The sequence below is a fragment of the Arvicanthis niloticus genome, chromosome 2 (assembly GCF_011762505.2).
Source record: "Arvicanthis niloticus isolate mArvNil1 chromosome 2, mArvNil1.pat.X, whole genome shotgun sequence".
In the NCBI taxonomy this organism is placed as follows: Eukaryota; Metazoa; Chordata; class Mammalia; order Rodentia; family Muridae; genus Arvicanthis; species Arvicanthis niloticus.
In genome coordinates this window covers 137092528-137105533 of record NC_047659.1, presented here as the reverse complement: position 1 = coordinate 137105533, position 13006 = coordinate 137092528, and the positions used below count along the sequence as shown (strand labels likewise).

Below are 13006 nucleotides of genomic sequence, written 5' to 3'. Positions count from 1 at the left end.
TTTTTCATTGTTCCCTCGTGATCCACTTCCATCTCTGTGAGATGTTCATCACTGCTAAGGGGCAATTACTAACCTATTGTCACTACCTAAATCCCACGTGTCCTTAGGGCTGTGTTCATTTTCCCTTGTCAGGTGGATCCATTTTTTTTAAGCTTTAAAATATTAAAAGTAGGGGACCCATAAATGACTCAGTGGATAAAAGTACTGATCACCAAGCCCCATGACCTGAGTTTACTCCCCAGGACCTACATGGTGGAGGGCGAGAACTGACCCCAACTTCTGAATCCACACAGTGACACTTAAGCAAGCGCGCGCGCGCGCGCACACACACACACACACACACACACACACACACACTCCAGGGCCCACTTGATTTCTCCTAGATTCTGTGCACAAAGGAACCAGAGTCTACGGCTGTTGTTTCCATTGCCTCTCTGTTAGGAAGACAGGTTAACCAATCCCATAGACAGGGAAGACAGGCCCTGTTAGGAAGGGAGACTCCCCAGGTCCACCGTGACTGAAAGAGATTTATTTGCCTGAGGATAAAATGCCTTTGTCATCAGGAGACCCAGGGCCGCTGAGTGCCCAGTTTATAAGACATCTCCATGTCAGATGATATCTTCATCGTTAGCCTGGACCACACCCCGGTGGGGCTTCCCCCCAGGAAACACCCGGGCATCTGGTTATGCTGGGAACCTGAAGTCTCTCTCTCTGTTCAGGAGGACAGAGTCAGAGCTAGCACCGACTCCTGTGGCAACTTGTCTCCTATGGCGACTGCCCTGCAGGGAGGGCTCCTACCATTGTCAGCAGACGTTTGCCCAGTGCAGGATGGGACAGCGCCCCCTGGAGGAGTCCCATGATATCACAGAACAAGCCTTGTCAGGGATGCTGGCTTTGAGGGAAGAGAATGCATATCACATCGAAACTGTGTGTCGCCAGAGCCTTCCCGTGATCTCTGAACTTGCACTCATCCATTCAGATGCCCTCTATGGTTCGTGAGTTTGAGAGGGTGGCTTTGCTGACACTGAGTTACTGCCCAGCACAGAACCCTGTGGTGGCGGAAGTCTAGGAGGCGGGTGACCAGCCTGGAGGGCTGTCAGTTGGTGGAAGCTTACTCTTGCTCAGGTTCCTGAACATCCTCTCAGTGGCCAGAGTTCACAGAATTTCAAAGAGAAGTTGGAGCCTAAAGCTTGCCTTGCCTTTTAAAAAAAGGTTTATTTATTTTATGTGTATGAGTATTTGCCTGTATGCATGACGCCTACAAGGACGCCTTTCAGCTTGCCTTACAGCCTTTCGGCTCTTCTTTCTGGTTTTATATATTTATTTCAATCATATTCAATTTCATATGTGTGTTGGGGGCATACTACACGGTCAAGATTCTATTGGTTGGGTGAAATGCCGCACAATGTAGTCCAGCTTCTTGGGGGGCTCACTTGAGTCCAGGAGTTCAAGGCCAGCTTGAGCAACATCTAAAAGCATTGGTCTTTTCTTTGTTTTCTTTTCCAGATAGGGTCTCATGTAGCCTAGGCTAGGCTCAAAGTTCCTATGTAGCTAAAGATGTCCTTGAACTTCTGATCCTCCTGTTCCCACCACCCAAGTTCTGGACTTACAGAAGCCCACCGCCACCCTTAGCTTTTCTGATTTAGAGATAGGCTCTCATGTAGCCCAGACTGGCCTTGAAATCTTGGTCTTTCTGCCTAGCTTCGTGTGTGCTGGGATTAGATGTGTGAGCTGCCTTGCCTGGCTTAAGGTCCCCGAGTTAAGAACATAAAGTGGAAGTCGGGGTTGGCACTATAGTCCTGTAATTCCAGACACTTGCTACTCCAGAGGCCGAGGCAGAAGCACACGTTCAAAGCCAGAACAACAGAGTGAGCTTGAGGTTTAAGGGTTTGAGGTTAGTCTGAGCAACCAGCTGAGATCCCGCCCCAGAAGGGAAAAGAAGAGGGGTGGGGGTTCAGGAGCAGGGGCTGTCGTGAAGGAGGCTCTGGGTTCAAGCCTCCATAATTGCAAAGACGAGACTAATGAGCTAAACCACCACGTGACTTGAAAACCTCCATTCGGTTAGGTCCTAATGTGCACAAGAGGAACTCTTTCCACACTGAGCCGGATCTGCAGCCCTTCCTAGGGCTGTTCGCACTAGTGTGTCTTACAGGCCTGTGGCTGTGCTTATTCTGAGGCTACAGGTTTTTTGAAGTTGCTATTGTTGCTTATGTCTGGCTATGTAGTTCAGGCTAGCCTCCAGCTCACCACCTTGCTTCAGCCTCCTGAGTACTGGGATTACAGGCATAGGCCACAGCTGCAGTCTGCACCCTGAAGTCCAGCCTGCTTCCATTTTATTCAACTGGCTGTTATGTAAGTGACAGTTAAGTGACTCTCCATTTCCTGTACCAACCCATTTTTACAGTGTGTGCATGTGTGTGTATGTGTATATGTGTTTATGTATCTGCATGTATGTATGTATGTATGTATGCATGCATGCATGCATGTGTTCCTGCTGTTCAAAGTTCCTACAAAGGTGGGCATGATGGTTGTCTTGAGTCTTGTCATCTTCAACTACATAGTAAATTCAAGGCCAGCCTGGGCTACATGAGACTGTGTCTCAAAAAAACAAAAACCTTTCAAAAACCAGAATCATTTGCTGTCAAGCTTGACAACTGGATCCTGGAACCCATAAATTAGAAGGAGAAAGCTGATTCCGCCCCCAAGTGTGTCCTGGTATGTGCACTCTCCCCACAAACGAGAAGGAATGAATGAGTGAATGGTTGAAGGAACGAATGAATGAATGAACGAATGAATGCAAAATGGCAACTGACAAGACAAAAAAAAAAAAAAAAACAAAAAAACAAAAAACCAAATAGGTCTGCAGAAGCTTGGACCCTCCCTCTGGGTTCCCTCCTTGCAGAGCTGGAGAGGGAGAACTCCTGCTGGGAATCCAGGTTGCTCCGACAGGACTGGCAAGAACTGGAAAGGGGCTCGGGCGGGGAACTGGGGAAAAGGCAGAAGTTGAGGGAGGGAGCCCGACCCTGCCTGCGAGTGATTAGCCGCAGCCCCGCGCTGCGCTGTAAACAGAAACTTGCAGGCGTCCCCTCCGCTCCATCCCAGGCAGGCATCGGATCCCGAGTGATTAATTCGAGTCTTTGGCGGCCAAGAGCCTTGCGTGGACTTGGAATCAGCCGAGATGGGAGTAGGAGGTGGCCTCCTGCAGCTACGGCAGGGGAGTGTCCGCGCAGTGCGGTGACACGAAGGGCCAGCGCGGCATCCGGGGGCGCAGGGCCGGGGCTGGAGGCTTCCGGGAACCCGGGTCCCTCGGCCGCTGAACCCTGACACCCGCCAGATAAGCTCTATCGCAGCGGCCAGAACCGGGAACAGCCGGATACGGGGGCCACCGAGTGCATTCCCAGAACCAGCATCCGCGGTGGTCAGAGGGCTGCAGGGAGCTCCGCCCGCCCGCGGTCGGTGACAACCAGCCGGCGCCGGGCAGCAGCGGAGCAGGATCCCGGAGGTCCAGACCCGCTCCACGGTGAGTGTCGTCGCGGTCTCCAGCAGGCCGGCACGTGCAGGTGGAGAGGGGAGGGGCCACTTCCTCGCACTCACCTAGAGCACGAGGGCCGTGAGAGGGAGTCCGAATTGGATCAGAGAGACCCCTGCTGTGTAGCCTTGGGCAAATTCTTTTCACTCTCTGGGTCTCCGGGTATCCCTGTCGTCTTTAAATAGGGCGGTTATCCGGAAGATCTTTAAGGGGTTCTTGCGTGACACTTTGTCTCAGACAGAGTGCTGGGCACTTTTGAAGTGGCTTGGTATAGGAAATTCTTAGGAGTCCCCGGGGTTCTCCCTTCCTGGTAGAGGGTATGACTCTCTTCTCAGCTCAGAAAGGCTCAGAACGATGGAGCGACTTGTCTGGGGTCACACAGCCCATCAGTGGCATTGGCAAGCAAGGAGCGGGGTCTTTCTGATTAAACGCTTATTCTAGGCATGGGGTGAGGGGAGGAAGCGTGGAAGAAATAGACTAGATTGACTTTCTGTTGCTTCAGGAAGGAGCAGAAGTGGCCAGCCTCAGATCCAAGCCACCTTCTGCTGTCAGGAAGGCGAGGTTTGCACGAGCTGGACCAGGAGCGCTCTGCTAGGAGGACAAGCGCCCACTGCCATTGCCTGGGCAAGGGATCCCCAGGGACTTGAGAGAAAGAGGGTTGTGGGGGGTTGGAGCGGAGCTGGGGGCGGGGAGCAGGGCGCATGTCTTGACTAGGTTCTGTTCCAATTTTATTTGCCTTTTCAAAAATCTGTTTTAAATCATTCCGGGCCCCCGCGCGGCTCCTCTGGACAAAACAGAATTGTGAAACACACCAGCACTTTCCACACGCCTCCCCTGGGGGGAATCTCTCGGATTAATACCACGCCGGCTATTTGCATATCCATCCCTGCTGTGGCGCTGGCCGTGGGCAGGGAGTGGGCTGCAGACAGAGTCAGCCTGGGCACTCCGCGGAAGGAGGCCCGGTTACATTCCAGGGCTAGGAAGTCCCCAGCAGCTCGTCGGCAGGTGGGAAGCCCCCAGGGCCAGGCTCCCAGCCAGAGGTGAAGGTCTCAACACCCAGATGTGGCCTGTCTTACTTCCTTTGGAATGTTCCACGGGGCAGTAGCCCTGGGGTGGACCCACGCCTTCTTTACTTTCCGGGGGCAGGCTCAGAACCCCCTGCTTTGAGGGTAAATGGGGACTTGAGCTGTGGTCCCAGAAACCCCCATCCATCCTAGGGAATGTGGTTTTTCTTTGTGATTTGAACAAATCGCTTCTCTCAGCCTCAGTTTCTTCATCTGCAGGGCAATGGGTTTATTTAGGGAACGCTCTTGGTTCTGTAGGCTGAGTTCTAGGACTCTGGGCAGGGACATTCCCAAGGTGTAGGTACTGTAGGTCAGGACAAAGTGCTTGCCTCAGATGCACAAAGGCCCTGGGCTGGCTCCCCTGGCTGGCTCTCTGCCTCTCTGTCACTCTCTCCATGTCTCTGTGTCTTTCCTTCTCTGTGTCTCTGTGTCTTTCTGTTTCTCTGTTTATTTCCCTCTCTGTCTGTGTCTGTCTGTCTGTCTGTCTCTGCCTCTCTCTCTGTCTCTCTCTCTGTCTCTCTCTCTCTCTCTCTCTCTCTCTCTCTCTCTCTCTCTCTCTCTCTGTGTGTGTGTGTGTGTATGTGTGTGTGTGGGTAGTACTTCCAGTCTATCTTTCTGCTCCAGAGGTGTCTGTGAACGAGGATGAGGAGGGAGGAGGAAGAGCTCCAGGGCATTGGGAGGATGGGATGCCAGGAATGCAGGTGGGGATATGGCTGCAGGACCCATCAGCAGGGCAGGCCTGACCGCCCAGGGTTTGACCTGGTGAACCTTGCTGTTGGGCTCCTGCCCAGTGATATCACCCACAGGTGGGTGCTGGTCTTGGAGCCTCTGCTACTTGTGGGTCCCCGAGGCTTGTGAGGCCTGTAGGCTGGTGAGGGCAACTGCCTCCACCCACTGAGTGCTCTTCCTTACCTGCTACAGGAGACTTTGTTGCCATGTGGCTCCTGCAAAGTGGTGGAGGAATTTAGCTCCTGAGAAAGCCCACCCTCAGATTCTTAGGAATTAGGTGAATTGGTTGCTACATCCAGAATAATGTAAACTCGGAGTAACTTCTGTTTAAACTAGGAAGGGAGTACCCGGAGCTTATCACTTCTGCTTTCTACTTGTGAGGTTGGGGATAGACCTAGGGCCTCACACATAGCAGGCTTTACTGATGGGCTATGTTGTCAGCTCTTGGTGTTTTGTGATAGAATGACCTCAGACTCACAATTCCAGGTGTCTACTGCTGGGACAACAGGCACCTGCCACTACCCCCGGTTTGTACAGTTTTGGGGTGAACCCAGGGCTTTGCACATGCTACGCTGCCAACTGAGTTACATCTCCAGCCCCTCTCTTTTTTGTTTTATGTATATAAGTGTTTTGCCTGTAGTTACATTATATGCACCACATGGATGCCTGGTGTCCTTAGAGGTCAGAAGAGGGCAGTAGATTCCCTGGAACTGGAGCTACAGACAGTTGTGAGCCTCCATGGAGGTGCTGGGAATTGAACCCTTGTCCTCTGGAAGAGCATTCAGTGCTCTTAACCATTGAGCCATCTCTCTGGCTCCCTGGCCCCCATTTTTGAAACTATTTTCTTTGTGCTAGGGACAAACTCAGGGCTTCAACGGTACTAAGCGTGTAGCCTGCCACAGAGCCATGTCCTGGCCTCTCGGAACTCACCGTGCCATTTCCTCTAAGCTGTGTCCTGTCACATCTGAATGGCAGGAACGTCAAAAGGTGGCAGGTCACTGCACAGTCCTTCCCGATTCCACGTTCAGAGATTTCATCTCTGAAGCTCGGAGTTTGCTTTGGTGGGAAAATGCCAAAAGGCCCAACATGGGGCTTGCTTGGCTTGCTTTGTTGCTCTGTGTGCTGTTGGGTTTGGGAAAATGGCCCGTGTTAAAGTCCCCCTCAGATGTAATTTCCTGCCTCTGCCTTCTGCTGCCATTGGCACAGGAGGGGGCTGTCTACTTCTAAGTGACCCAGTAAGTTCCCACGTGTTTGAAATCTTCAAAAAAATAGCATGCAATGCCCCTGCTCCAGCCTCCTGGGAGATAGACAGGAAATACACCACCATGCTTGGCCATGTAAATTTTGTCATATTATTTTGTTTTATTATTTATTTGTTTTTGATTTTTCAAGACGGTTTCTCTGTGTAACAGCCTTGGCCCTCCTGGAACTTGCTTTGTAGACCAGACTGGCCTCAAACTCACAGAGATCCGCTTCCCAAGTGCTGGAATTAAAGGCATGCATTATCATGCCCAGCTGGCGAATAAGCATTTATTTGTACTTTCGTGGGTCTGCATCCTTTGTGTGATGTGTGTGCTGCATGGATGCAGTGCTCAGGGAGGCCAGAAGAGGGCGCTAGAGGGATTGAGCCTCTGGAACTGGTTGTAAGCGACCGTGTGGGTGCTGAGAACCAAAGCTGGGTCCTCTACAAGAGCAGCCAGTGGTCTTAACCCCTGAACTTCTCCCTAGTCTCTGTAAATTTTATTTTCATTTGTAAAGTATATGATATACATTCTTCTTAGCCACGCATTGCTGTGTGTTTGCATGCTCACGAACAGGCACCCATGTATATTTGTATGAACACAGAGCCCTCAGAGCTGGGTGATAAACCTTTAGCTCCCTGATGTACATTCCTGATGTCCACTGACTGACCAGGGCCTCGGAGATCTTGTCATGGAAAGACCTCCACCTTCCCTAAGTTTCAGGCGCCAAGTCCTCTGCTACCTTCTTCCAGCGATGACCTCTCTGGCTCCACCCTGGGGGACAGATCCCCAGGAGGGACATCCAGGCTCCTGCTCAGCCAGGGCCATCAGCACGCTGGGACACGGATGCTTGGTCTTTGTATTCAGGCTTCTGCACCTGTATCTTTGGTCCTGTAGTCTCTGTGTCCAAGCAGCGTTCCGTAGTAGGTCCCGATCAGTGGCAGCTTCTGGTTAATTCCATGCCTTTGCAGACCTTGATCCTGCCAGCTCTGTTTTTCCCCACCTCCGCCCCCCCCCCCCCCCCCCCGTGCTGGGAATGATGGCGCTAATAGAAACAATGTCTTGGAACAATTCAAAGGGACAGCTAAGCCAGCCCTATAGAGGAGTTAAGACTGCTCTATTTTTAGAAACCCTAGGGGCCAGGTGGGCCCTTTCCAGGCGCCCCGGAGCAGGCCAGCACAAGGAAAATCTTTCTCACGCCCAAGTCCCGCCTCTCCTCCTTCGGCCAAGGAGGAGGCCCAGGTGGGGGTGTTAGCTAAACTGTGGGGCTGTGGTGGAAGAAGCGGGCCAGGCCCTCGGTGATTTAAAAAAGGGCTAAGAGTGTATTTGGTACGTAGGAAGTGTACAGAGAGGGTGACTTTCTGAGCAAGGGGACGTCCCAGGTGTCCATGTGGCTCCCCACCACGACCTCAGTCCGATTGCAACCTTAGGACTCCTGTGAGCAGCTTGGCAACCCCTGTGAAGTCAGCACCCTTCCTCCCACCCTCCCCACTCCGTCCCTCCTTCCTTTCTTTGGGAACTTCACAAGAGCAGGTTGGGCAGGATGGGGCTCAGGCAGATAACTCTCCTCTCCTTTGTGGGCTCTGGATTCCAGTACCAGCACCACATGCTCCATCCATCGCACGCATGCGCGCCCTGAGATGGGTCTACCCGTTGTGTTCCGCCCACTGATCGTGTATCCCGGAAAAGATTTGAACATTCAGGCCTGGTGAGATGGCTCAGTAAAGGTGCTTACACCACACACACCACACACACCACACATATGTACACTCACGCACATGCAGATGCACACAGCGCCACCTGTCTGCCTTCCAAGCTGGGTTTACAGGGGTCAAATAGTTTGTCATTTGACACTTTCTTTTTTTTCCTTTTTAGAAAATTTTTAAAGATTTATTTATTTATTTTATGTATATGAGTACACTGTAGCTGTCTACAGACACACCAGAAGAGGGCATCAGATCCCATTACAGATGGTTGTGAGCTACCATGTGGTTGCTGGGAATTGAACTCAGGACCTTTGGAAGATCAGTCGGTGCCCTTAACCACTGAGCCATCTCTCCAGCCTGACAAACACTTTCTAACTAGGTCTCAAACTTGTGCAGAATCCAGCAGCTTCTATGTTTCAATTAAGAAAAGAAGAAACTGTAACAGCTTTGTGTTCAACAGGGACACAGAAGTCCATTGCTGCGGCCACCTCCACTGTCCCACCCAGCCCAGGCAGCCAGTCTTCTTCTCAACCATCATAGTTGCCCCAAACTACCTTGTTTCTGCTTGCTTGTTTGTTTTGTTATGTTTTTTCAGCTGGCCATCGGACAGTCTCTTTTCCTCTGTGCAGCCAGTAGGTTCCCAGTATCGAGGCCACACCTCCTGTTCTGCTTCTTTCTGCCCAGCTTGGCTCCCATCACTTAGAACACAAGGCCCACAGGATCCAAATCCCTCAAAGCCCAGGTCGACATACCGTCTTTATACCTGCCTCTCTCAGTCCAGCGACAGCTCTGCCCCAGGACCTTTGCATCACAACTCCACTCATGTTGCACCTCTTTTAGACCCTCCAGGGCCTTGCGCAGATGCCACCTTCTTAAAGGGGGCTCAGTCGAAGGCATTTGCCTCTTGTGCAGAAGGCTTTGGGTTCTGTCTCTAGCAAAACCAACTAACAATACCTCCTTATTCCAGAAAAACCCAAGGCAGGGAGTGTATGGGCTCAGATTCCACAGAGGCTGTGACTGCCAGTGTGTTGTCCCTTGAGAGCCCCCTGGTACCACATGTCCTGGGTCCATGTGCCGTGGCTGCTCCCAGAGGGATGGGAGCCTGCTGGTTAATGTGCAGGGGGACCTGTCAGAATAGGGACTTAGGACCCAATGCCACCAGCCTTGCCTGCTTCTCTCTGTCTCTATGGAGGCTAGTTCTGCCCTTAGGGACACTGTGGGGACAGGACATGTTTTTTCTCTGTGATGGGCACAGGGCCACATACTTCTCAGTCTCTCCTATGAAACCAGAGGTGCCCTAATGAGTTTGTGCAAATATGGAGGGGAGACTAAGGCACAGAGAGTGACAGTCTTATGGTTTGTAAGTGACAGACTGGGTATGTATCTAGCTCTCCCCATGCCGAGTTCAAGCCATTCAACAGCCTAACAGCTAAGCCCTTAGTCATACACGTGGGGACTCAAATCCTGACTCATGGGACTGCCACAGTGCTGTGTGTCTCTGAGCATATCACTTTCTGTCTCCGTTTTCTTAAAAAAAAAAAAAAAAAAAATTATTGCTGCTGGGTCTGGTGGTGGTGGCGCACGCCTTGATCCCAGCACTCAGGAGGCAGAGGCAGGCAAATCTCTGTGTGAGTTCAAGGCTAGCATGGTGTAAGAAGAAAAAAAACAAAACCCAAAAAGGGCAAAGTCGTTCTTCACTTTGAGAGACCCTGTCAGATCTCCGGACACGCACAATGTACTTTTCTCCTGCAGCTTAGCCATGAAGTTCACCTCTGGCAATGTGGCATTCCACAAATTGTTTGGTTTTCTGGAAACTAGGAAGAAACCCATGTCCTTGCTGGGCCATCAGGGCTTGCGGAGAGCATGGACAGTCCCTTAGCCAGAGGCCCTGGTTGCCTGTACTAACTTCATCTGCTCTCTAGACTGGCTAAAGACAAGACAGTGGTGCTGAGTGTTTCTATTCAGGGCCCAGAGAGCTCTTGGCAGAGGCAGGGGACATTGGCAACACAGAGCGGCTGGGAGATGATCTCAAGCAGGCATTAGACTTTAACATCCAAGCTGTTAGCCAGGATTTGGCCCCTTGTACCTCAGTTGATGCATGTTAAGACAATGGTAAGGGTCCCTCTGCCTACAGGGGGGAAGGAGCTAAGTACACGGAAGAACCAGAAGGCAGAGTCTGGGGGTGACTCATGGCTCTTCCCATGGGTCCTGCTTGGCTGTGCTGTCTTCTGTGGGGGTGGTGTGATGTGGCAGTGTGTGTGTGTGTGTGTGTGTGTGTGTGTGTGTGTGTGTGTGGAGGGGGGTGTGTGGCTCAGATCTTTCCTGGTAGCAAACAGTGCTCACGGCTTTGTGTGCTCTGCTCAGCTGTGTGAGTCCTGCAGTAACCTTAGCCCTGGATGTTCGAGACATGGACCCAGAAGAACAGGAGCGGCTCTGCCTGGCATGCAGATATATGCCTGTGGGGTGGGACAGGAAAGACTGGCAGGAAAGACTCTTCCCAAGTCCCTTGGTGAGCAAGGTGCCACTGGGCATTTAGAAGGGTGGGGGCCCAAGAGCCCCCGGTTTCCTGGCAAGTGCCTTTGTGTGTTCTGGACAGAGAAAACCGGTCCTGTGAGTCTATGTTGGTCCTTACAGAACATGTCCCCCACAGCCCAGTGTCCTCTGCCCGATCTGCCACCAACTTAGATGCTTGTATCTGTAGAGTAGGAACCTGAAATTCGAGGTTCGGATGCCTGCACTCCCAAAGACCCAGCCTGTGTGTCCCCATCCAAAAAACCTGGATACTGTTCATTGTAGCAGGGATGACTCACAGGAAGGTCTGGGAGCCTCGGAGGCATAACACTCACGGACCATGAGAACTCTAAACTAGTGTTAGGAAAGGAAACGTCCCACTTGTGGGGATGTCTGAGCTGCTGGGACCTGCAGGCTGCAGGAGGCAGGGTGGCCAGAGATTGGTGGCTCTGTGGTCTTGGCAGAATCCTCTGTCTCTCTCTGTTGGGCATTCTCAACACCAGGCTGCTCACAGCACAGAGCTCAGGACAAGCATGAGACTAAATGAGGCAGAATCTATACTGCTTTGGTCCTAGTAAACACCAAAGAGTTGTGGATTGCTGGTACATGGATGAAGAGTGCAGAACAAGAAGAAGAAGAAGGCTAGTGAAGCCTTCTAGCATGCATGCAGTTGGCACCAACTGAATACAAAGGAGGGTCAGCAGAGCTGAATGCACTGGGATTAAGCCAGGGCCTCCAGGATGGATGGATTACTTCCTATGTTGTTCACTCTCATTTTTAATTTGTTGTCACTATTACTATTGTTATTATTGTAATTATTATTTGGTTTTGTTGTTTTTTTGTTTTTGTTTTATTTTGAAACAGGATTTCTCTGTGTAGTCCTGGCTGTCTTGGAGCTTGCTCTGTAGACCAGGCTAGTCTTGAACCCAGAGATCCACCTGCCTCTGCCTCCTGAGTGCTGGGATTAAACACGTGTACCACCATTGCCTGGCCTTGTTATTATATCTTATGTAATTGTTCTTACATGCATATACGTGTGTGCTCATGCCCCAGCGGACGTGTGGAGACCAGAGGACAACGTTTCGCAGTTGGTCTCTCTCACCTCTGTGTGGGCTCTGGAGGGCTCAGGTTCCTGGGCTTGTACAGCCCCCTCACTGACACCACAGAGCCCAGCTAACCTGCCACTCATTATGGAGCCCAGCTGCCCTGGAGCTCTTGGTAATCCTCCTGCCTCACCACTGCTCCAGGCTTTGTTGAGTTTTAAGAGAATAAAAAAGGTGCTACAGCCTTTAATCCCAGCACTTGGGAGGGGTGGGGCAGAGGCAGGCGGATCTCTGTGAGTTTGAGGCCAGCCTGGTCTACAGAGTGAGTTCTAGGACACACAGGGCTACACAGAGAAACCCTGTCTCAAAACAAAACTGGGGAGGGGGTAGGAGGGAGGGAGAGAGAGAGAGAGAGAGAGAGAGAGAGAGAGAGAGAGAGAGAGAGAACACAAAGGAGCCTGGGGAAGCCTGGGAGATGAACAGGTGGCTTGTGGTCTCCGAGGTCAGGGCATAGACATTCCATTTCAACAGTGAGGAAGCCAGGGTCTAGGATTGGGCTTCATCCCATCTCCACTGCAGGGGAAGAATGTGACAGACCGAAGCCAGACCCAGTCCCTAGAGGCAGCTTCTGAGCCCCCACTCCTCACAGGAAGTGGACACGGGGTGAGCTTGTGTCCCCCCGTGGCAGAGCTCTTGTTCTGAGCCCCCACTCCTCACAGGAAGTGGACACGGGGTGAGCGTGTGTCCCTCCGTGGCAGAGCTCTTGTACATTTCTCTCATTTTTGCATCTTGGGACAAAGGGTGAAAAACTCAGATGACCCGTACTGCTTCCTGGTGGAAAAACACTCCGGACCCCGGTGGGGATCTTCCAGCAGCAGGGCTGGCCTGCCCTGTCTCCCTCTGTCCCTGCCACTGCCTGGCTGGAGGGAAGACGGAACACGCAGGGCTTGGGGATCCAGGCATGGAGCTCAGGGACTCCAGCGGGCCATCTGTGCTAACCATCCTGTCCTCTCCATTGGAAGTCCTGCAGTGCACGAGCACATGGGGCATTCTGCCAGTGCCCCCACCCGGATTCCATAGCCGGTCCCTCTAGAGCCACCAATGCTGCCCTGAGTGACCTGGCCTAAGCCTGGGACTCAGACAGAGCTGGCTTTGCCTGTTCCCCGAGTCCCATGATGTCTGG

The 13006-nt window shown here is 52.1% G+C and overlaps 1 protein-coding gene across 4 annotated transcripts in view; it reads left to right on the top strand.

The window, feature by feature from the left end:
- Window positions 1-2944: 2944 nt before the first annotated feature.
- The window catches only part of Ripor3 (RIPOR family member 3), a 77916-nt gene continuing 67854 nt past the window's right edge, over window positions 2945-13006 (top strand). For 3 of the 4 annotated variants that reach the window (XM_076930275.1, XM_076930277.1, XM_076930276.1), the window contains exon 1: window positions 2945-3520. The gene's annotated coding sequence lies outside the window, so the exon portion shown is untranslated. The remainder of the gene's footprint in view (window positions 3521-13006) is intronic. The other variant, XM_034496604.2, reaches the window with a different exon arrangement.